Source organism: Staurois parvus, unplaced genomic scaffold (assembly GCF_062004578.1).
Source record: "Staurois parvus isolate SC_StPar_1 unplaced genomic scaffold, SC_StPar_1.0 ptg000682l, whole genome shotgun sequence".
Classification (NCBI taxonomy): Eukaryota; Metazoa; Chordata; class Amphibia; order Anura; family Ranidae; genus Staurois; species Staurois parvus.
The window spans coordinates 7488305-7512560 of NW_028318478.1; positions in this window are offsets into that span (position 1 = coordinate 7488305).

Below are 24256 nucleotides of genomic sequence, written 5' to 3' on the forward strand. Positions count from 1 at the left end.
AGGTTTGCACACATCTCAGGAGGGATTTTGGCCCACTCCTCTTGACAGATCCTCTCCAAGTCATTAAGATTTGGTGGTTGACATTTGACAACTCGAACTTTCAGCTCCCTCTACAGATTTTTGATCGGATTAAGGTCTGGAGACTGGCTAGGCCACTCCAGAACCTTAATGTGCTTCTTCTTGAGCCACTCCTTTGTTGCCTTGGCCGTGTGTTTTGGGTCCTTGTCATGCTGGAACACCCATCCACAACCTATTTTCAATGCCCTGGCTGAGGGAAGAAGGTTCTCACCCAAGATTTGACGGCACATTGCCCCGTCCATCGTCGCTTTGATGTGGTGCAGTTGTCCTGTCGCCTTAGCAGAAAAACACCCCCATAGCAGAATGTTTCCACCACCATATTTGACAGTTGGGATGGTGTTCTTGGGGTCATAGGCAGCATTCCTCCTCCTCCAAACACGGAGAGTTGAGTTGATGCCAGAGAGCTTGATTTTGGTCTCATCTGACCACAACACTTTCAACCAGTCCTCCTCTGCATCATTCAGATGTACAGTGGCAAACTTCACACGGGCCTGGACATGTGCTTTCTTGAGCAGAGGGGCCTTGCGGGCACTGCAGGATTTCAGCCCTTGTCGGTGTAGTGTGTTACCAATTGTTTACTTGGTGACTGTGCTCCCAGCTGCCTGGAGATCATTGACAAGATCCTCACGTGTAGTTCTGGGATGATTCCTCACTGTTCTCATGATCATTGACACTCCACGAGGTGAGATCTTGCATGGTGCACCAGACCTAGGGAGACTGACACTTGTTTTGTGTTTCTTCCATTTGCGAATGATTGCACCAACTGTTGTCACCTTCTCACCAAGCTGCTTGGTGATAGTTTGGTAGCCCAGTCCAGCCTTGTGTAGGTCTGCAATCTTGTCCCTGACATCCTTGGACAGCTCTTTGGTCTTTGCCATGGTGGAGAGTTTGGAATCTGATTGTTTGATTGCTCCTGTGGACAGGTGTCTTTTATAAAGGTAACAAAATGAGATTAGCAGCACTCCCTTTAAGAGACTGCTTTCACACAAACCAATCAATATACACTTATTGGAATTTTTTTTATTACAACAGACATGTAGCAGAATACATTTTGGCCTAAATTTATGAAGAAATTAGATTTTTTTAATTGTTTTATTGGATGTCTTATAGAAGAATTTAAAAAATATTGTTTTTATTTTCAACATTTTCTGTCTTTTTTCATTTATATAATAGAAAAAACCAGTGGTGATCAAATACCTCTATTTGCATGCAAAAAATGATAGAAATTTCATTTGGATACGATGTTGCATGACTGTGCAATTGTCAATTAAAGTAGCACAGTGCAGAGATCAAAAAATGCCCTGGTCATGAAATGGGGGTGAAACCTTCCGGAGCTTAAGTGGTTACAAAAAATAAATAATTTTACTTTTACAGTGCTACAAAGGAAATCATTGGAGTTTGTTATAGGCCTCCCAGTGTTAATGAGGAGATGGAGTTTCCGCTCCTTGCACAGATCGAAAGGGCTGCAAGGGCTGGGAAAGTGATAATGGGGGATTTTAACTATGCGGAAATTGACTGGAGTAATGGTACTGCAGGTACAGTTAAAGGGCAAAACTTTTTAAACTTCCTGCAGGACAATTTTATGGTACAGTTCATAGATGCCCCTACTAAGAATGATGCTCTGCTGGACCTGGTAATCTAAAACCATGGAGAGCTTATTACGAATGTCCATATAAAAGAACATCTGGGTAGCAGTGACCATAACATGATTTCATTTATTGTTAGCTATAAACAGCAAGCACATACGAGAAGATAAAAATGTTCAATTTTAGGAGAGCTAATTTTCCAAGGCTGAGAGCTGCTCTCCAAGACTTAGACTGGTAGAGAATATTGGCATCAATGAACACAACACAGAAATGGGAATTCTTCAAAAAGACTGTATGTGAACACACTGCAAAATATATTCCCATGGGCAACAAGTTTAAAAGGCTAAAAATCAACCCTATGTGGCTTACAGCATAAGTTAAAAAAGCTATAGATAATAAGAAAAGAGCTTTTATTAAATATAAAAATGAAGGAACGCTACCATTGTTTAAAAATTACAAAGGATATAACAGAATATGCAAAAAGGAAATAAAGGCTGCAAAAACTGAAAACGAACAACAGATTGCAAAAGATAGCAGGACCAACCCCCAAAATTCTTCAAATATATTAATAGTAAAAAGGTCCGGTCTGAGCATGTAGGCCCTTTACAAAATAATCTAGAGTGGGTGACTGGGGACAAAGAGAAGGCAAATGTATTAAATACCTTCTTCAGCTCTGTGTATACAAAGTAGCATGGGGGAGCTCTTGTCCATAATGGGCATGGTATTGACACAGCTCCAGATGATCCACATTGGCTCACAATTGATATGATCCAAAAATATTTAGACAGAATAAAGATGAATAAAGCACCTGGACCAGATGGCATACACCCATGGGTCCTTAAAGAATTGAGCTCTGTCATTTCAAAGCCATTGTTTCTCATTTTTAGGGACTCTTTAATGACTGGCATAGTACCACTGGATTGGCATAAGGCCAATGTGGTGCCAATATTTAAAAAGGGGTCAAAATCTTTACCAAGTAATTATAGACCTGTTAGTTTAACTTTTATAGTTGGGAAGATACTGGAGAGTTTAATAAGACCAAATAGAGTTCTTGCTGGAAAAAAATATTTTAACCTCTTCGCGCCAGCACCTCCCGGCCTTTTAAGAGTTTCAGAAGCCGAGAGGCGGGCGGGGTTTTAGGGTCATGTGGCCGTCGTGATTCGCTGTCATGGTAGTCACATGATCAGAAAAGGTCCCGATCGAAAGGGGAGATGGGGACCTTTCCGTGAGTCACGAACATATGTGCTAAGAGCGTGCAGGGCTCGCGCTCTCAGCACCTATGTATTTTCTAATTGAACGCAAATATGTGGCAAGTCAGCGTCAAGGCCCAGATGTCGAGAGGCCGAATATTTGCGTGCGCTTGGCGTCAAGGGGTTAAGCAACAGAAAGCATAGATTCATGAAAGACAGAAGTTGTCAAACAAATCTGATTTATTTTTATGAGGAGGTGAGCAAAACCTTGGACAGGGGTGGCGGTGGACATTATATACTTGGATTTTGCAAAAGTGTTTGACACAGTTCCCCACACATAGCTAATGTGTAAGGTAAAGTCTACAGGCTTGGAAAAATCTGTATGTAAATGGATAGAAAACTGGCTAAAAGATCGTATTCAGAGAATAGTGGTTAATGATTCATACTCTGAATCGTCTAGGGTTGTCAGTGGTGTACCCCAAGGTTCAGTGTTGGGACCCTTACCTTTTAATATATTTATAAACAATATAGAGTCTGGGATTATAAATCCCATTTCAGTCTTTGCAGATGACACCAAGCTGTGCAGTGGAAAAACGTCCTTACAGTATGTCTCAATTTACAAGTCGACCTCAATGGACTGTTTAATTGGGCAACCATGTGAAATGAGGTTTAATGTTGATAAATGTAAGGTTATGCACTTGGGGGCTAAGAACATGCATGCATCATACATACTAGGGGGGGTACAACTGGGGGAATCAATGGTGGAGAAGGATCTGGGAGTTCTGGTAGATCACAAGCTTAATAATGACATGCAATGCCAAGCTGCGGTTTCTAAAGCGAGCAAAATCCTCTCTTGTATTAAAAGAGGTATAGACTCTAGAGAGAGAGATATCATATTACCCCTGTACAAATCATTAGTAAGACCTCGTCTGGAATATGCAGTTCAGTTTTGGGCACCTATTTACAAAAAGAACATTGGCAAACTGGAGAAAGTACAGAGAAGGGCAACCAAACTGATAAGAGGCATGGAGGAGCTCAGCTATGAGGAGATATTAGAACTGAATTTATTCTCTCTTGAGAAGAGGAGATTAAGGGGGGATATGATCAACATGTATAAATACATCAGTGGTTCATATAGTGAACTCGGTGTAGAGTTATTCACCCTGAGGTCATCACAGAGGACAAGGGGGCACTCTTTACGTCTGGAGGAAAAGAAATGTAATCTCCTAACATGGAAAGTTTTCCTCACAGTGAGAGCTGTGAGAATGTGGAATAGACTCCCTCAAGAGTTGGTTCTGGCCAGCTCAGTGGAATGCTTTAAAAAATGCCTGGATTGTTTCTTAGATACACAGAATATAACTGGATACTAACATTTATAGGTAAAGTTGATCCAGGGAATATCCAATTGCCTCTCGGGGGATCAGAAAGGAATTTTTTCCCCTGCAGGAGCAAATTGGTGCTGCTGGGGTTTTTTTTGCCTTCCTCTGGATCAACTGTGGGTGTAGAATTATAACTTTTTTTTTTTTAATGGTTGGACTTTTTTAATGGATGGACTTTTGTCTTTTTTCAGCCAGACAAACTATGTAACTGTGTAATTATGTAAGTGTGAAAATTAACATTAACCACAACAATTAAACTGTCTGGCAGGTATGGGTTAACTGTTGAGGTCAAATAGGAATAAACATGGGGAAGATTTACTAAAACTGGAGCACTCCGAATCTGGTGCAGCTGTACATGGTAGAAAATCAGCTTTCAACTTCAACTTTTTCAATGAAGCCTTTGGTGAACTAGTGCAATGTCAGCAGAGGTATGCCCCTCCTAGCCATGTCCATTACAAGAGACCTGTCAGGAGCTGCAGCAGCGTGTGGCTCGCCGCAGGCGCAGTGTGCTGACTCGCACTGGTGTACGGGCACTAGGTCCTGGCCGGCCGCGGTGACAGAACTCACGCATGCGCACTCTGGACCGCGGGTGTGCGCCTAGCACCAATGACAGCGCAGGGTGCGGTATTTAAATCTGCTCGGCACTGACACTGGTTGCCATATGGTCTCTTCTGTTGTTCCTGCTCCTGTATCTGTGCTGATTGATCATTCCTGACCGGGATTGTTCCTGACTGTGCTGTATTCTCTTGCTCTGACCCCTGGCTTGCCTGACCTCTCTTTTGGATGCCCCTCATTGGATCTGACCTTCCGTTACTGACCCGGCAAGTGACCCGACTATTCTCTGCATGCTGCCTTGTACCGCGCTGTCCCCACAGTTACCGACTCGGCCTGTCCGACCATGCTTTTTCTCAGCCATCCATCCTGCTCTGACCCATCCACCTTTTCACATCAGGCTCTCATCCTGCAGATACCTCTACCACGGGTGGGTGTACTCAGGGGCCGCGACCTGGTCTCTGTCTGCTCCAAGTCCATCCCCACCATCAGGGGCCCTGGTGAACAAGCAGACTGGGACTTAGACTCCGCGCTCTGGGGAATCCTATTCCGTGGGTTGCTAGAGGTACCGCCAGGCGGTTCATTACAAGACCAGTGACACAATACAAGAGACTGTTGAGGTCACTGTCGTGTTGGAGGACAGTACTCGAGGCCATTGATGTCTTACAAAAAAACAACTGTTGCAGTGATTGACAAGGACTCCCTGTACCAGAAAATCTTACTTCTACTTTTCCTTTTTGGAGGAGAGAGAAGGAGGGAGAGAAAGAGGGATGGAAGGATGAGAGAGAGAGTAGGGAGGGAGGAAGTTACCCAAATAAAAACAGCTGTTTTGGCCCATAGAAAACCTTTGCCAAGTTTTCTGCAGATGATCTATCCAGAGCATGAGGCCCAGCACGGCATTTTAATGTAAAGCATGTTTAAATCAATATTTTTGTTGACATAAGGTACAGTAGTTAAAGAGTCCAAGTCTGCCAGACTTTTACAATGCACACTAGCCAGTTATTTCACCTCTTAAGATAAACTTTTGTGAGCTTTAAGAGTTCAGCTAAGGTTCTGTTTTGCTACCTAATGTAATTGCTTTGGACACTAGCCAGATCTGATATAGTAAAAGCTTGCACACATATATTTTCCACGCGGCTCTCCACGTTCCTGTTTATAATTAAATATATCCAGCTAGCAGCTGTATGAAGAAGTACTGTTAGTTACATCAGGGCTAAATTATTATAACTGCTGCGGCAATTATGTTTTCAGGTTCTTCTTATAAAATGTTTAAGAAAGAAATATTAATAAAATACACTTTTAATATAAAAAATGAATTTACCTGAATTTTGACATTAATTTTGCAATATGACAAACACACAGATACTCATTATTTCATTTCTTCTGCTACATTTTAGTAATGTGGACTTTTGAGCACTTTGTAGAAGTTACTCTGGCAGACTCTAAACACTGTCTGCTTCATGGCGGCTACCGAGGAAAAGATTAAGCACACCTTGGCAGCTAACAACTTTCAGCAGCTGCTAATACTGCCAATTCTTTAAAGAACAACTCCAGCTTCATTACAAATGACATGTCAATGTTGTATGAGCCGTTTCAGGATTTAATAACAAAATAAAACTCTTTATTTTAATATGCAGTCAGCTTGATCTTCTATTAAAAAAATCTTCCTGGCTACCATTGTAAACATTTTCATTTTGTGGACAGGGCTTCCCAGAATCCTCATCACCCTGTTACCATAACCATCTTTCCCAGCGATTTCCAGAGAGGTTGTGGTCAAAATTACAGACAGCCCGTTCTTTGGAGTATTCACCCTGTGGGCGATGTCCTGAGAATGAGATAATTGTTGTTCAACAGACTGCTGCGAGCAGTGTTACTACTACTTGCTACAAGAGACTGATAATGGGATCATTGTAAGGGAAGAACATCCTGCTTGATGCTTGTTTTAAAATGCTATCTCTGCTGAGCAGAAACAGGTAAGTATCTTCAATAAGAAGAAACATTACAATGTATAGTGTTGACATGGAGTGGATTTTGTCCTCTCAACAAAACTGTAATTTGCTCGGTTCTTTTCCAGGACAGCACATGAGAGAGAGAGAAAGACAGATACCCTCCCGCCTAAAATCGGAAACACAAGGTTTACAGATTATAACTGTTTTCACAGAAGCCTCTTGCTGAGCAGGAATACTGTGTTCATATTATCATAATAATACAGTACAGGATACAGGCTTAATATTCATAGATCCTGGGTTATAGGCTAGTACCTTTAGGAGACTGGACACTGGCCAGCTTTTGGGGACTTTACCCCTAGGTGCCCCCCTATAACCCTACCCCACTCTGTGAGTCCTCAGTTTTTGCCAGTGTCCTAAGGTAATCCACCTCTTCTCCCTTACAGAGAAATCACCCTTAGCTTAACCCCTTGACACCAACGTAACACAAATATGCGGAACTGGGCTTTTTTCCTGTGGGGCCTCATATTTGCGTACCTGTCTTTGTGCTGGGAGCGCACCGCACGGTGTGCTCCCAGCACAAAAACCGTGGTGTCACTGAGAGCCGAGTCCTGTTATAAGGATCGGGAACCGGGACTCGCGATTCTAGGTCACATGATCGCTGTGATAGCCTCTGATTGGCTATCACAATGTGAAGCTTGCCCTCCTTGCTTTTTGTTCTCTCTGAATGGAGGAGAGAGATACATTATATCTCTCTCCCTCTCCTTGCAGAGAGAAAAAAAATCTAAGAAAAAAATAAATAAATATTAAAAAATAGAGAAAAAATACCTAGATCAAGTCATAAAACCCGTGGATATTTACAGAAGACTTCAAGCACAGTACGGTAATGAGATGCTCAGTCCCAGTAAGACATTTGAATGGTGTAAACATTTCAAAGACGGCCTTACGTCTGTCAGTGATGATCCAGGCCATGGTGGTTCACAGCCCACAGCAGTTATTCCTGTGAACATTCAGCCCATGGAACATCTGATCCTGGATAATTGATGCATAACCTGTAATGAAATTGCACAAGAGACAAATCTTACTTTGGGAACAATGAACAAAGTCATTCATGAACATTTGCATTCTCAAAAAATTAGTGCAAGCTGGTGCCACTATCAACAGTGAATATTACTGTCGTCTTCTGACTGAAAAAACAGCTTGGTCTGATCACTAAGGGTGTCTTGTTTCTGATTTCCACCTGTATGGACCTGAAGTCAACATTTCAGCACTGGCTGCAAGGATCTTGCAGCAGCACCCTGAAGTTGGATCTGTTGATCCTTGTTGTTGGGCCTGTTGGGACAGTTTTGTTTGTCTAGTTGTTGCCCACCCTTGTCGTTCATTGTTTGGGGATGTCTCAGGATCTATGAATATTCTGCCTATGTCCTGCACTGTATGATTACCTAGTTCCTATTATACAAAGATGACCACGGGACCTCTCTCACTCTGGTAGGACGTCTTATACTGTCCTCCCATTCTTGGCGTGCAGCACGGTGATCAGTGTTGAGCTATGTACCTCGGACACAGCGCATCACTGATCAAGGTAAAGAGCCAATGATGTTGGTTCATCACCATGTGATCAGCTGTATCCAATCACAGCTGACCATATGTAAAGAAATGGCGGTTATCAGCATTTCCTTTCCTCAACGCTCTCTGAGGAAAGAAAAAACAATAACCAGCTTTCCTGTGACAGGCACATATACACTGATAATGAGGGCACTGATCCGTCTCATTGCTGCAGCTTCATCAGTGATCAGTGCCCATTAGTGCTGCTTTATCAGCGCGGTCTCATCAGTGCAGCCTCATCAGTGTCCATCAGTGCAGCCTCATCAGTACAGCCTATTAGTGCCCATCAGTACAGCCTCATCAATGAAGAAGAAAAATTGCTTATCTGCAAGCTTTTATAACAGAAAAGCTTTTTTTCAACATTTTGGGACTTTTTTCATTTGTTCATCAAAAATTAAAAAAGCAGTGGTTATTAAATACCACCATGAGAAAGCTCTCTCTGTCTCAAAAAAATGATACAAATTTAGTTTAGGTACAGTGTTGCATGACCATGCAATTGGCACTCAAAGTGCAACAGCACTAAAAGTTGAAAATTGACCTGGGCAGGAAGGGGGTGCAAGTGCCCGGTATTGAAGTGGTTAAGCTAAGAGGAATTTGTACTTATCTGTAAGTTCCATATCTTGTAGAAGTATCTTGCTACAAAACTGAGGACTCCCAGAGTAAGGAAGGGTCATGCTGGGGGGGGGGGTTCTTAAAAGTTCACTTGTGTCCAGTCACCTGAAGTTACTGGCTTATAAACTGGGGTCTGAGAATATTCAACCTTTGTCCTGTACTGTACTCCAAGCTATAGAATTTACAGGTAAGTTAAAAGTTCCCTTTTTTGGTCTGTGTCAGCTACACCATCCTACTATGGGGCGCTTAGCAAATTCCCATACTAATCCTGTCAGAGTGGCATTGAATTTCCCCTGAAAAAACCAAGGCAACAAGCAGCAACACCCACGGTAGCCCCACTGCATAAGGACATGAAGTGGCTGCCAGTTTTGTCAACTACTCACAACTTTTCTACTGACAAAACTGGAAAATTTACTGATGGTGCACATTTTTTATGTACGTAAAAAAATGCTAAAAACAATTGCAAAATAAAATAGTCAATAATTTATGTACGTAAACAAATGCTAAAAACAATTGCAAACTAAAATAGTCAATAATAAAACAATCAATTCAATGCCTACCACAAGTAAGCTGATGTTTAAACTAAAAAAGTCAAGCAGTGAGTGTAAAACAATAAGCGTGACTAAATGATTAATTGTATGCTTTAAAGCTGGGGTCTCCAAACTTTCTAATCAAAGGGCCAGTTTATTGTCTTTCAGACTTTAGTGGGGCTGGACTATGGCCATTGGGAGTAGAAATTGTCCTGCGTCATTGGGAGTAAACAATGCATCTTTGGCATTAGGGAGAAATAACGTCCTATTCTAGGTGTAAGTTGGAGAAATAGTGCCCCATCGTTGGTGTCAGTGGGTAGAATAATGCCCCGTTGTTGGTGTCAGTGGGAGGAATAGGGCCCCATGGTTTGTTTCAGTGAGAGGAATAGTACTGTTGTTTATATCAGTAGAAGGAATTTTGCCCCGTTGTTGGTGTTGGTGGGAGGAATAGTGTCTTGTATCAGTACAATAAAAAGTGCCCCAAGGGAAAACAAAGGGCCACATCTGGCCCCCAGGCTGTAGTTTTTAGATCACTGCTTTAATGTGATATCTAGTCTGCTATTTTCATTTTGTTTTTGCTGCACTGATTCTCATATCTGGGAATGTTTAACCCTTTGAGGACCAAGGGACGTATTTGTCCCATGTTTGCAATTGCGTGTATCATCTGATTAAGAACTTAAAACTCTTTTTTTTTTTTTTGGTTTGAGTCAAAATATTAGTTCTTATCAACAAACAACAAATGGATCTAGCTTTTTGCCAATTAGTTCATGAAATGGCTTAGTTACAGCAACTGAAGTGTACGAACTTTAAAAACAAAAATATTGATTCTTTTGGCGTTCCAAAACCTTACAGTCCTCAAAGGGTTAAAAGTCAGTAAGACTGAGAGGGACAGCGCAAAGGACAATAACGGCTCAGAAATAGGAATTCCTGCTGCTCTTTAGGCACCACTCCAAAAGAAAAGCAATGGCTGCAGTGCCATTAGTACACCACAGCAAACTGAAGGGTTTAAAGCAGAGTACATAGTGTACCATAGTGAACAGAGGCAGAGGAAAGACATGACCTAATATCAGTAGTGCCAGTAGGTGGAAACAAATTCCCCAGTGTCTGCCGTGCCAGTGGGAAGACAGAACTGTATCCTGTGGTTTAGGGTGTTGTGTATCAGCAATATTATACATACCTGTCTAGGAGATGCTGTCAAGCACCTGCAGCTACACATTGTACACAGGTGCTGATTTGCCAATCTTCTAAACTGAAACATGTTCTCAACAGGTAATCCAGATGTCAGATGTCATTAAAGGTACTATTTGTATTGTTGAGCTGGCTAAAAGCATGCAGCTATTTTCCAAAGATGCAAATCCATCATCTCCATTTGTTAGTGCCAGAAGATTACTTTAAAATTCCAAAATGTTATGTTTCCTGAAAGCAGAGGGAGAATTAAATGGTAGTAGTTATCATTTTTATGTCACGATATTAGCTCAGGGTTTATCAAGCAAAAAATTTCATTTAATTTTAAGGCTCAAACATTTTTGGCTGGAAAAAAACTCCCAGAACTAGTAGGTTTCTAGAGTTTTTTAGCTGGAAAAAATTCTCTATTGCTGGTAAACACGGTAAAACATGGTAAAAAGCGGCAAACCAGCATTTTGGGGTGGTTTTTTTTAGCAAAAATGTTATTAATTTTTTTGTGTAAAAAATGCAAATGTGAAAAAACACGGATAAATGCATATAAATGCTAATACATAAACATTAAAAAATGTGGAAAATCTGGATCTTTTAACGTGACTTTATACAGCTAACACTACCGGCGTTTTTAAAACACCCAGTGTGCATGAGGACTAAAGGTTGAGTTAATGGAAACAAAAACAAATATGGCACTGTCCCTTCAACCATGAATAATATATCAATTATGAGTTACATAGTTAGTCTGGTTGAAAAAAGACAAAAGTCCATCCAGTTCAACCATTAAAAGAAAAAAGTTATAATCCTATACCCACAGTTGTTCTAAAAAAAAAACCCCAGCAAACCATGATTCAATTTGCTCCTGCAGGGGAAAAAAATCCTTCCTGATCCCCTGAGAGGCAATTGGATATTCCCTGGTCAACTTTACCTATAAAGTGACTCAAAGAATCTAGTATGGATTTCCTGGGTGACTGCATACTTTTTTTTTTGCAGTAGATACCCCCTTACAATCCATCCTAGACTAGTTGCAGTTGCTAGTTGAAGTTGCACTAGATGAAGGAAAACTCTGCTGATTTCTATCATCTAATCATGTGCAAGCAAAAACGCTTTTTTTTTTTTATTTTCCTTGCATGTTCCCCTCAAATCTAGAGCAACTGCATTTGCAGTACACTTGCATTGCACAGCCTATTTGCCTTTAGGAAATCAATCTTTATGTCTGGTAAACATTTTTGGGAGGACTCTATGCAATTTTTTTTCAACCTTGCTACAGCAAAAGTGACATTTACAAAATATGACACAGTTTAAATAAAAATCCTTTTTAAAAAAAGCCAGAAATTTAAAACTCTTTTTCCTTTGTAAATGTCAGTGCTTTATAAAAATCACTAGTCCTGGCCACATGCATATTATAAAAAAAACATTAGCCCTAAAAAAGGGCATTTTTAATTTGGCAAATTCAGCTCCCATTGATTTTAATGGGGTTGGGATTCAGCATGCAAACTTCTTAAAGTTTGCTGAGCCCTGATCGAACCGAACCCAGGGCAGCCTGGCTCCTCACTAGACAAGAACATGGAAGCAGTCCTTCCTATGCTAACATATTTGGTGCTTAACTTTGCTAACTGATTTCCTGGGCAAAAGCAAGTTGCAACAGACATATTGGTCTGTGGGTTGAACTGGATGTGCCTTTTTTCAACCAGGCTAACTATGCAATAGTCCTTGAATCAGGAGGTCTTATTAAAGATCACAGCCAAATGGGACACCCCTCAGATGCATCTTCCAGTTAAATTCCAGGGAGTAGAAATTCTTTTCACTATACTCAAAAAGTAGCTGTCTAGAAAAGAATACTCATGCATCTCTGGACCCTTTCTCTAAAATAACCTTCTCCATTACTACCTTTAGTGCCCCCAAAGAAACCCTAGTTAGCCACCTTTGTTGAGTTGACACTGGTCACCCCTTAGATCCTTCCTACCATACTGGATCTGATCCATCAGGGCCAATATCTACACCTACACCTTCAAGAAATTTTTTGACACACTCCTTTGAAACTGTAAGAATGTTGCCTCTAGCATTTACAGTACGTCAAAATGCCTAGCTTTCCAAGAGTTGGGTTTCTTCTCAACCATGGGTCTCCTGTATTTTTGTACATTCAGGATAGGGTTGACAAAATATTAGCAGCATGATGCAGACAGCAGTCCTGACGGTCACTTTGGATGTAAATTTGTCAATGCACATTTAGAACTCATTGAGGAACTGAGAAGTTAATTATTGTGAATCCCTATTGGTCAAACTCTCAACCATGTTATTAAAGATACAGACTTTTGAAAAACCTTAGGTTTCTTTACCAGGCTTAAACCAAATTCTGTTCAGAAGTTTTGAAAACATCTTTAGTAACCTAAAGGAGAAGTATTGGAAAGGCAAATTAAATAATACATATTACCTTCATTCTTCCATGATTTTTCTTTTTTTCCTAAGTTCTTTAATTCGTGAGGTACAGGCACATGGAGTGTCAGGAACAAGCCAGTAATGGCTCCTTCTCTGTTTAAAAGTTCGTAGCGGTTGATTCTACTCCAGCAATCCACCCCCTGTCTCAGTTCCTTCTTTCCTTGAACATGTGGCCACGCTTGGTGAAGGTGTGCACATCTGAGCTGGTAGCTAGAGCATGCACACTTTTCATGAGGCTTTGTTTCCATGGCAATGTGTCACCATGATAAAACCAGGAGGCTGAGGCAGTGTGACAAGCTGTGCACTCTCTTCAGCAGCTCTCCTATCCTGTGTTCTGGGCTGCACCTTCAGCTTTGTTTTATTTCCTATCTCCTTTGCAGCTCCTCACCACCTCCACTCATCCTCCATGACCTCCCCCTGTCTGATTCCACCCCCCCCCCCCATCACTCAGCAGCACTCAAAGCCTGGATGGAGTTTTTGCTCCAGCTGCTGACAGTAGGGGAAGGGGGAAAGGGGGAGAGGGATTGGGTTGGCTGGAAGGTGAGTGGGGAGTGGGGTGGAGTGTCAGTGAACACTTTTTATGCTCAGTGACCCCTGTATGTATAGAGCAGCCTTTGTCAACCAGGGTGCCCAGGCACCCTGGGGTGCCTTGAGGTTTCTTCAGGGGTGCGTGGCAAAATGTCTACAAATTGCCCAAACATTGTATACAAGCCAGTGGGTGGAACAAGCCTGCCTTTTAGTTTTCTTTGTGCACCATTATGACCTTCTAGCCGTCTGCATCCTGACAACCAATGACATCTTCTGTTGATAAGGAGGATGTCAGTTGCATGCACATCATCCTAGTTTTACCCTCCCTTGTCCCTCTCCATCAGTGCTGGGGTCATATCAACTCAGGGATGGAGAAAAACTGAGGGAGAAGAGAAACAATGGAATACTATTCAGTACCAGTGTGCAAAAGTGTATTTGCTTTGGAAGAATAAATCACCTCTAACGTTGGGTGTCCTACAGTGGGGCAAAAAAGTATTTAGTCAGCCACCAATTGTGCAAGTTCTCCCACTTAAAAAGATGAGAGAGGCCTGTAATTGGCATCATAGGTAGACCTCAACTATGAGAGACAAAATGAGAAAAAAAATCCAGACAATCATATTGGCTGATTTGGAAAGAATTTATTTGAAAATTATGGTGGAAAATAAGTATTTGGTCAATATCAAAAGTTCATCTCAATACTTTGTTATATATCCTTTGTTGGCAATGACAGAGGCCAAATGTTTCCTGTAAGTCTTCACAAGGTTGGCACACACTGTTGCTGGTATGTTGGCCCATTCCTCCATGCAGATCTCCTCTAGAGCAGTGATGTTTTGGGGCTGTCGCTGGGCAACACGTACTTTCAACTCCCTCCAAAGGTTTTCTATGGGGTTGAGATCTGGAGACTGGCTAGGCCACTCCAAGACCTTGAAATGCTTCTTACGAAGCCACTCCTTCATTGCCCGGGCGGTATGTTTGGGATCATTGTCATGTTGGAAGACCCAGCCACGTTTCATCTTCAATGCCCTTGCTGATGGAAGGAGGTTTGCACTTAAAATCTCATGATACATGGCCCCATTCATTCTGTCCTGTACATGGATCAGTCATCCTGGTCCCAGCCCCAAAGCATGATGTTGCCACCCCCATGCTTCACAGTAGGTATGGTGTTCTTTGGATGCAACTCAGCATTCTCTCTCCTCCAAACACAACGAGTTGTGTTTCTACCAAACAGTTCTATTTTGGTTTCATCTGACCATATGACATTCTCCCAATCCTCTTCTGGACCATCCAAATGCTCTCTAGCAAACTTCAGACGGGGCCGGACATGTACTGGCTTAAGCAGGGGGACACGTCTGGCACTGCAGGATCTGAGTCCCTGGTGGCGTAGTGTGTTATTGATGGTAGTCTTTGTTATGTTGGTCCCAGCTCTCTGCAGGTCATTCACTAGGTCCCCCCGTGGGGTCCTGGGATTTTTGCTCACCGTTCTTGTGATCATTTTGACCCCATGGGGTGAGATCTTGCGTGGAGCCCCAGATCGAGGGAGATTATCAGTGGTCTTGTATGTCTTCCATTTTCTAATTATTGCTCCCACAGTTGATTTCTTCACACCAAGCTGCTTGCCTATTGCAGATTCAGTCTTCCCAGCCTGGTGCAGGTCTACAATTTTCTTTCTGGTGTCCTTCGACAGCTCTTTGGTCTTCACCATAGTGGAGTTTGGAGTGTGACTGTTTGAGGTTGTGGACAGGTGTCTTTTATACTGATAACAAGTTCAAACAGGTGCCATTGATACAGGTAATGAGTGCAGGACAGAGGAGCCTCTTAAAGAAGAAGGTACAGGTCTGTGAGAGCCAGAAATCTTGCTTGTTTGTAGGTGACCAAATACTTATTTTCCACCAAAATTTGCAAATAAATTCTTTCCAAATCAGCCAATGTGATTGTCTAGATATTTTTCTCATTTTGTCTCTCATAGTTGAGGTCTACCTATGATGCCAATTACAGGCCTTTCTCATCTTTTTAAATGGGAGAACTGGCACAATTGGTAGCTGACTAAATACTTTTTTGCCCCACTGTACATGTGTGGATGTTTCTGTGCTATATAAAAGTATTAGAATAGTTTTTCAAATTTTAGAATGGGGTGCCTCAAGACTGTCCATCAGTTTACAGGGTGCCTTGGGACTGTCAATAATTTTAAAGGGTGCCTTGACTGAAAAAAGGTTGAGAAACACTGCTATAGAGAATATCTGTATTGAATACTTGCTCTATACACATGGCACTGTGTTTATTGAGAACGGAATACATGATAAATGTCAGCTACCTGTTTACTTTTTCTTTCTGTTTTGTGAATGAACCTCAGTGCCATGTGTATAGAACCATGTGTGTTCAATACATTGCAGGTCTACAGAGGAGAGGGAAACTGCAAACTCCCTGACCTCTAAATCTAAAGGGAAATATCAGAGGTCTTTTAAGAGCTGTAAATAAATGTTAAATATATACAGGTGAAACTCAAAAAATTAGAATATCATGCAAAAGTTCATTTATTTCAGTAATACAACTTAAAAGGTGTATTCAGACCAGGGGCGGACTGACAATTCATGGGGCCCCTGGGCAATAGGGGATCATGGGGTCCCTGTGTCCTTGCCCAAACTCAAAAAAGCCTATGAAAAAGGTACCAGGGGCATCTCATGGGGCCCTCTACTGACCCCAGGCCCTCGGGCAGTGCCCGAGTTTCCAAATGGTCAGTCTGCCCCTGGTTCAGACATAAGTCCAAACTCACCTGAGCTATCCCCTCAAGAAGCTGTCACTGTGGACAGTATAATTGCAAAAAAATGTAGCGCTTCCCTATTTATAATCAATTAGTCTCTTGTGAATAGAGGTGGAACCCTCCTCCACTTAGGAAAATCAATATACCATCCAAACACTCTTATGCAAGTCAGCAAAAGTAGTGCAGGAAGTACTTTTCAAATCGAAGTTGAAGTTGCACCGATTGGAATGGTTCCATTGCCGATCATTGGATGCAACTTGTCATGCAATTTTAATCTCATGGCAAGTTGCATCAGTGCAAACGGAGGCTAAAAGTGGAAGTAAAGTCCACTTTTGAACTTGTAGCTACAGGTAAACCTATAATAAGGCTTACCTGTAGGTACAGTGAATATCTCCTAAACTTGCACTGTTTAGGAGATATTCACATTGCATGCAGCCAGTGACATCACCAGCACATGCACTCTGAAGGGACAGCATACTATGCCAGCTCTCTGCCAGAGCCAAGGGCTCCCTCACACTTGCACAGGAATGATGTCATTGTGGCCCCAGCCATTCATATGGCTGGATTCCGCAAACCCAGAAGGAAGACCAGGTGAAGATGGCAGTGCTGGGGAGCTGTGACAGCACTGCGCTGGAGGGCTCTGTATACAGGTAAGTCAATCATAATGTACTAGTATGCAGTGCATACTTGTACATTATGACCTAAACCTGCAGGGGACCCATTGGGTTTTTTTTCTGGCGGTTTGCTACCACTTTAAATATAAAAAAAATTCTATGTAAAACCTCTTTATACATAATACTCAATTATAAATACTGGTGAAAACACCTATACCCAAACTTATACAATTTATAAAGGCTGCAATTATGAACAGTGGTGGTGGTGGAAACTTCTTAGGGTAAAACTTCAAATATCATGGGCAAAAATGTGCAGATTTAAGAAAAGTCCAACTATATGTGAATTGTCCGTGCCAAATAAAGTTCCTAATTCAACCACTATTCACAAGAGACTGATTATAAATAGGGTGGCGCTACACTTTTTTGCATTTATAGTTTTCATTGGGTGTGGGAACACATAACAATGTCTAGCAGCAAGTCCGTCACATATAAAGATTATTGCATACAATTCTGGTTTTGCACTATAATATCAGAAGGACTCAATTCTGCTTGAAATTTTAGCATGGTGGTAACTGTATTTACAGGGGTTAGACAAAAAATGGGAACACTTCATGATTTGCAGGTCTGAAAGTGACGACATGTTTGTCAGTGAAAGAGGAAGTGATGTAACATTCTTTTGCTTCTGCTGTGTGATGAGACACCTAGCTAAGAAGTGGGAAGCCTCACTTTTGTCATTCAGTGTGTGCGCTGCTAGTAATGCTGAGTCATATCAGAGCTTACTGAGCTTCAGAGAGGGCAAATTGTTGGTGCTGCTTAGCTGGTGCCTCTCTGACTGAAGTCAATTTATTTTCTGTGCCACACGGTACAATGTCAAAGGTTGTGAAGACATAAGAAGTTTCCGGGAAAACGTTGTCTGATAAGCATAAGCACAGTCCACATGGTCATCTGACCGAAAGAGATGAAAGGACATTGCACAGGATTGTGACCCGGAATAAGAAAACAATAAAAGTAACTGCAGAGTTCAATCTCAATAGCGTTTTGGTACATTTTCTGAAAGTTCTTCATGCTGCATATTTGGTGAGTTTTTGGAAAACATGCCATAAACATGGGACCTAAATGAAAGTCTAAAGAAAACCACTGGTGAACTGCACGGAAACTCAGGTACACCCATGCTGCATCCAAATTGCAGTGCAGCGGTGTGAAACCAGCCTAAGCAGAAGTGAGGGGAAGGTTTCATTGTCTTAATCACATATACTGTAACAATCTGAATAGCAGATAAAATGTACTCACAGTATTAGCTTTGATTTTATTGTATTTTGTTTTGCTGTAACAGTAAATATAGGCAATGCTGCTTTGCTGATAAAAGCTAGTGTTGTATTTTACTTTAAAAATGTATTCTTTGGATTATAATTTTAACAGAAATGTAGAATATACAGTGCTCGGCATAAATGAGTACACCCCAACAGATTTGTCAGAAAACCATTACTTTCTTTTCAGAATCAACATTTTCTATGGGACACTATGCTACAAAACACTCCCACAAATGCCGGCCATTGATTTCAAACATGATTTGTTCATTTGCACACACAAAAAAGTATTTTTCTTAACAAATTCATTCAAGACCATGTTGCAAAAATTTATACACCCCAATGAAAGTCTTAGGAACAAAACTAAATTTTAGACAAAATCCTAATTAACAAGAATTCAACTACAGGTGAGTCTAATTATTCATTCTACAGGTTGTACAAATTGGGCGCAATAGAGACATGGAAGCTGTATGTAACAGCCATCTTGTTAAGGTCTCAGAATTTTGGTTTCATGAGCAGTGTTTCTATTATTCCCCCTACCCATTTGCAAACTATGTAATTTGGAGCTGTAACTTTTAACAAACTTCAAAAGAGCCTCTTATCTTAATTAAAACACAAATAGACAGCCAGCGCCCAGGGCTGTAAACAGCTAAATAGTCTTGGCAGTATGTCTGTTTCCAGGAACCATTGAAAACACTTTCCTCTGCCCTATGGTAAAACAATAATAACTCAGTCAAGCAGTCACACTTGACCTGTAAGGCCATTAGAGCTCTAGGAATGCAGAGCATGCCATAAAACGTCTATTCCACGTGTAATAATTCCACATACATTTCATAAAATTCAACAGGAACAGGGCACATTAAGATTAGGTATATATTTGAATAGGGAATATCATACCGAACAAACCAAGGTCATACATGACTATGTTAGCACATATGAAAGGGGAGACAGCAGTCTTTTCCCTCCTGGGTGACAAGGTGCGCTGTGTTTGGTATCCCTGGGTTCGAAATATAATTCTGAATATTAATCTGCCAGTTGCTAGAAAACCACCTGCACGTATTGGAAATTGCAAAAGGTGAGCAGTACAAAGAAAATGCATGGTGCCTACAGTGAAACATGGTGGTGGCAGTGTCCTTCTGTGGAGCTGCATGAGTGCTGCTGGTGTCAGGGAGCTGCATTTCATTGATGTTATCATGAATTCACAGATGTCCCTCTCTATATTGAAAGAGAAGACACTGCCATCATTCAGTGCCCTTGGTCATCGTGCACTTTTTCAACATGAAAATGATCCAAAACACACATCTAAGGTCAGCACACCAAGACATTTTGAAAAATTTCATGCTCCAAACTTTGTGGGAACAGTTTGGGGATGGCCCCTTTCTGTTCCAACATGACTGCGCACCAGTGTACACAGTGAGGTCCATAAAGACATGGATGAGCAAGTTTGGGGTGGAAGAACTTGACTGTAGTGACCTCAACTCGATAGAAAACCCTTGGGATGCATTAGAGGGAGACTGCAAGGCAGGCCTTCTCCTCCGACATCAGTGCCTGACCTCACAACTGCGCTTCTGGAAGAATGGTCAAACGTTCCCATAGACACACTCCTAAACCTTGTGGACAGCCTTCTCAGAAGAGTTGAAGCTGTTATAGCTACAAAGGGTGGGCCAACTCAATACTGAACCCTACGGACTAAGACTGGGATGGCATTATAGTCCATGTGCATGTAAAGGCAGGAGTCCCAATACTTTTGGCAATATAGTGTATATGAAGAGCACTTTCAGTTACTTCTCCTACAGTCACCAAAGTACTGCTGCTAATATCAAAGACTTAAAACAATTCTAAAGGTTAATTTTTTTCTTTTTTGTATTAACAAACATGTCTATACTTACCTGCTGTGTGCAGTGGTTTTGCACAAACCAGTCTGTATCCTCCTCTTCTTGGATCCCCCGCAGGCTCTCCTGGCTTTTCCTGTCTGTCGGGTGCCCCCACAGCAAGCAGCTTGCATTGGGGGCACTCGGTGCTCCATGTGTCCATTCACACACAGAGCCGTGGCTTGATCCCACCCCCTCTCTCTCCTCATTGGCTGACTGGCTGTGATTGAAAGCATCGGGAGCCAATGGGGAGCTGCTGCATACAGAAGGTTTCTTACCTTCATTCATAGAATGCATAAAGGTAAAAAACCTTCAGCCTTTACAACCACTTTAACTTGACAGTGTGTTCAGGACTGAAGGGAGGAGGAGGGGGGAGACAGAGAGCTGTGCAGTGTGAAGTCTCAGGAGCAATCAGAGAGCCCAGAGCCAACGTCAATCACAGAAAGTAGAAGGAAGGGTGGTGGATCCCGACCAGATTGTTAGCATGAAAATTCTGGAAAGTCTATATCCCCTCCCACAGATAATTAATTTTATTGTAACAGAAAGGATGCACTTTTCAGAGGGCAGGAAAGATCTGTAGGTGCTAGCAGCTCTTAAGGATTAGGATTAAGCAAAAAAAAAAAGAATCCCATACTTCTCTTTTAGGTTAGCCACCACATGATATTACTGAAAGTGTGATATTATTAAAGGAATCATTAAAATACACCCTGAAAAGAATAGACTGGGCTTACTTCAGGAACTCCAGTCACCACTGCTATCAGACACTTCTGGGTGTGTCAGATAGCCTGTCCCCTGTAGGATGCTGTGGTTCCTTCCACCAATCTCTATGTCACTACAGGATACATCAGTACTAGAGATGAGCGAATTATTCAAAAATTCGGTTCGGCTGATTCTCCGAATTCGCGGAAAAAATTCGCTTCGAGCCGAATATATTCGCTGCGAATTTAACTTATAAAAAGGGTGTTTCTAGGCTTCAGAGAGCCTTTATATTAGTGCAGAACACTGTACCTTTAATTTAAATGCCCTTGGAGTCTGCTGGGGAAGAGAAATAATACTGTCAGTCAGTATGACATGCAGATGAGTGCCGTCGATCTTAGAATCACCGCACACTTCACTCATTTGGGCAGTCACGGGGCCAAAACCAGAGTGTGGAGCCACAGTGTGGCGGTGGAGGCAGCAGCAATGGGAGGCCATACAGCACCCTATGACAAAATGGAACCCACCAGCAGTGTGAGGAGACCTGAAAGTGGCACATGGCAGAGTGTGGCGATGGAGACAGCAGCAATGGGAGGCCGTACAGGGACCCATGACACACTCTGGACCTGGCAGCAGCATGAGGAGGCGGTACAGGGGCCCATGACAGATTACGGGCCTGGCAGCAGCATGAGGAGTCGGTACGGGGGCCCATGGCAGATTACGGGCCTGGCAGCAGCATGAGGAGGCGGTACAGGGGCCCATGGCAGAGTGGCGGAGCGTAAGCAGCTAAAATTGAAGGCCATACAGAGGCCTATGTTAAAAAGTCCCCCCAGCAGCAGCGTGGGGAGACGACTATCAAGAGTCCAATGGCAGAGTGGCGGAGCAGAAGCAGCTTCAATTGAAGGCCATACACAGGCCTAGGTTAAAAAGCGGAAGCCGTCAGCAGCGTGAGCAGACGACAGAGACACATGGCGCAGGGTGGCGGTGGATGCAGCAGTATTCGGAAGCCAAACACAGGCCTCGGTTAAAAAGCGGAAGCCGTCAGCAGCGTGAGCAGACGACAGAGGCACATGGCGCAGGGTGGCGGTGGAGGCAGCAGTATTCGGAAGCCATACACAGGCCTAGGTTTAAAACTGGAACCCAGCAGCGTGAGCAGACGACAAAGACGCACATGGCAGAGGATGGATCTGGCAGCAGTATGAGAAGGCGGTACACGGGCCCGTGGCACAGTTTGGTGATGGGGGCTACAGCAACTGGATGCCAGAAAGTGGCCGATAGGGCTATATACTGCATGGAATTATAAAGTTGTAAAGACAGCGGCCTATAAGGCTATACACACTAAAACAATCATGACTTGATTGACCATTGGCCTATAAGGCTATACACAGCATGAATATCATGACTTATTCTGAGAGTGGTTTGGAAGGCTATATACAAAAAGTAATTCATGAGCTGTCCGGACAGCGGACAATAAGTACATATATACAAATCAATTCATCAGCTGTCCAGCCAGCGGCCTCAAAGGCGACACATATAGAAAGCAATTCATGAGCTGTTCAGACAGCGGCCTCTAAGGCGACAGATATACAAAGCAATACCCGAGGTGTTCAGGGAGCGGCCTGAACGGCTAGGTTATTAGGTCAGTTGTGTCAGGAACTGGTGGTTTGAAATCCAGACTAATCCACGCCTGATTCATTTTTACAAACGTGAGTCTCTCCACACTTTGGGTGGACAGTCGTGTCCTCCGCGGAGTTACAATACCTCCTGCCGCACTAAACACGCGCTCCGATGCCACGCTACTGGCCGGGCATGACAGCCTTTCAAGGGCAAATTCAGCTAGTTGGGGCCAAAGGTCAAGTTTCGTTGCCCAGTAGTCAAGGGGATTGTCTACCTCGGTTGGCAGGGTGCTGTCCAAGTAGGCCCAAGCCTGTTGTTTGAGGTCCTGCTCCAGGTCCACCTGATGCTGCTGCTGCTGCGGCTGGTTAGTAGTTTCCTCACTGCGCTGGTGAAGAAAGCTACTCATCATCGACTGCAGACTGAGGCAGCCGCTGCTGGTGGAGCTGCCACTGCTCCTACCACCCCACCCCTCCCCTGCTGCCATGGCAGCGGAACGCGAGCGCACAGGGCCCACAGTGTCCGAGGATGGACGTTGGCGCAGAAAGGCAGAGACCAACTGACTACATAGGTGGTTTTTATAGTACTTTATTTTGGCCTCCCTCTCAGCAGGTGTGAAAAAGGCCACCATTTTCATCCCTCTGTCTGATGGTTATTATTCGGCTGTCGCTACGCAAGCAACCGAGCATGCTATGGGCCATTTGTGCCAAGGAATGCGAGGGACTCCCTGCCTCCATCTCCACAGCATTCTGCCACAGTGCGTCTGGGTCCTCTGTCTCCTCCTCCTCCTCTACCAGATGCTCCTGCTCCTCCACTCCTGTCCGCTGAGTGGAAAAACCACCCATTTCACTCAATAATTCCTGAGCACCAATGTCCTCCTCTACCTCCTCCTCTTCTTCCTGTCCTGCCCCCACAGGGGTCATGTGGCGTTGAGATCTGGGCGCCACGTCTACCGCACCCTGACCAGCATTTGTTCCAGGACGTGCAACAGAGGAATGACGTCGTTCATCCCATAGTCCTGCCGACTCACGAATAGCGTGGCCTCCTCAAAGGGCCTGAGCAAGCGGCAGGTGTCACGCATGAGCTGCCAATGGCTGACATCTAAGTTACACAGGGGAGTACCTTTATCAGCTTGTAACATCAGGAAATCGGTGATGGCCTTTCGCTGTTCGTAAAGGCGGTCTAACATATGTAGGGTTGAATTCCACCTTGTTGCAACATCGCAGATCAGGCGATGCTGTGGAATTCCGTTCTGCCGCTGCAGCTCAAGGAGGGTGTGCTTTGCGGTGTAGGAATGGCTGAAATGCATGCAAAGTTTACGTGACATTTTAAGGATGTCTTGCAGTGGGATGGTGGATTTTAGGAACCGCTTGACAACCAGATTGAACACGTGAGCCATGCATGGCGCATGGCACAACCTTCCTTGACGCAGAGCAGACACCATGTTCTTTCCATTGTCGGTCAACATGGTTCCGATTTTCAGTTTGCGCGGAGACAGCCATCTGTCGATTTCTCTGTTCATTACACTCAGAAGTTCCTCCCCTGTGTGACTACGTTCGCCAAGGCATACCAGGTGCAGCACAGCGTGACACCGTTGCGCCCTGTACATGTGATATGCCGGTCGGGTAATGGGACTTGGCACGGGGGTGGCGGCTGAGGACACGGCGGAAGAAGAGGTGGTAGAGGCGGACATCTTTGCTGGACCAAGGACGTGCAAACGTGGAGGCAAAAGCGGCGTGACCTGTCCAAGTTGCTGGTGTGGCTGTGCCGGCACC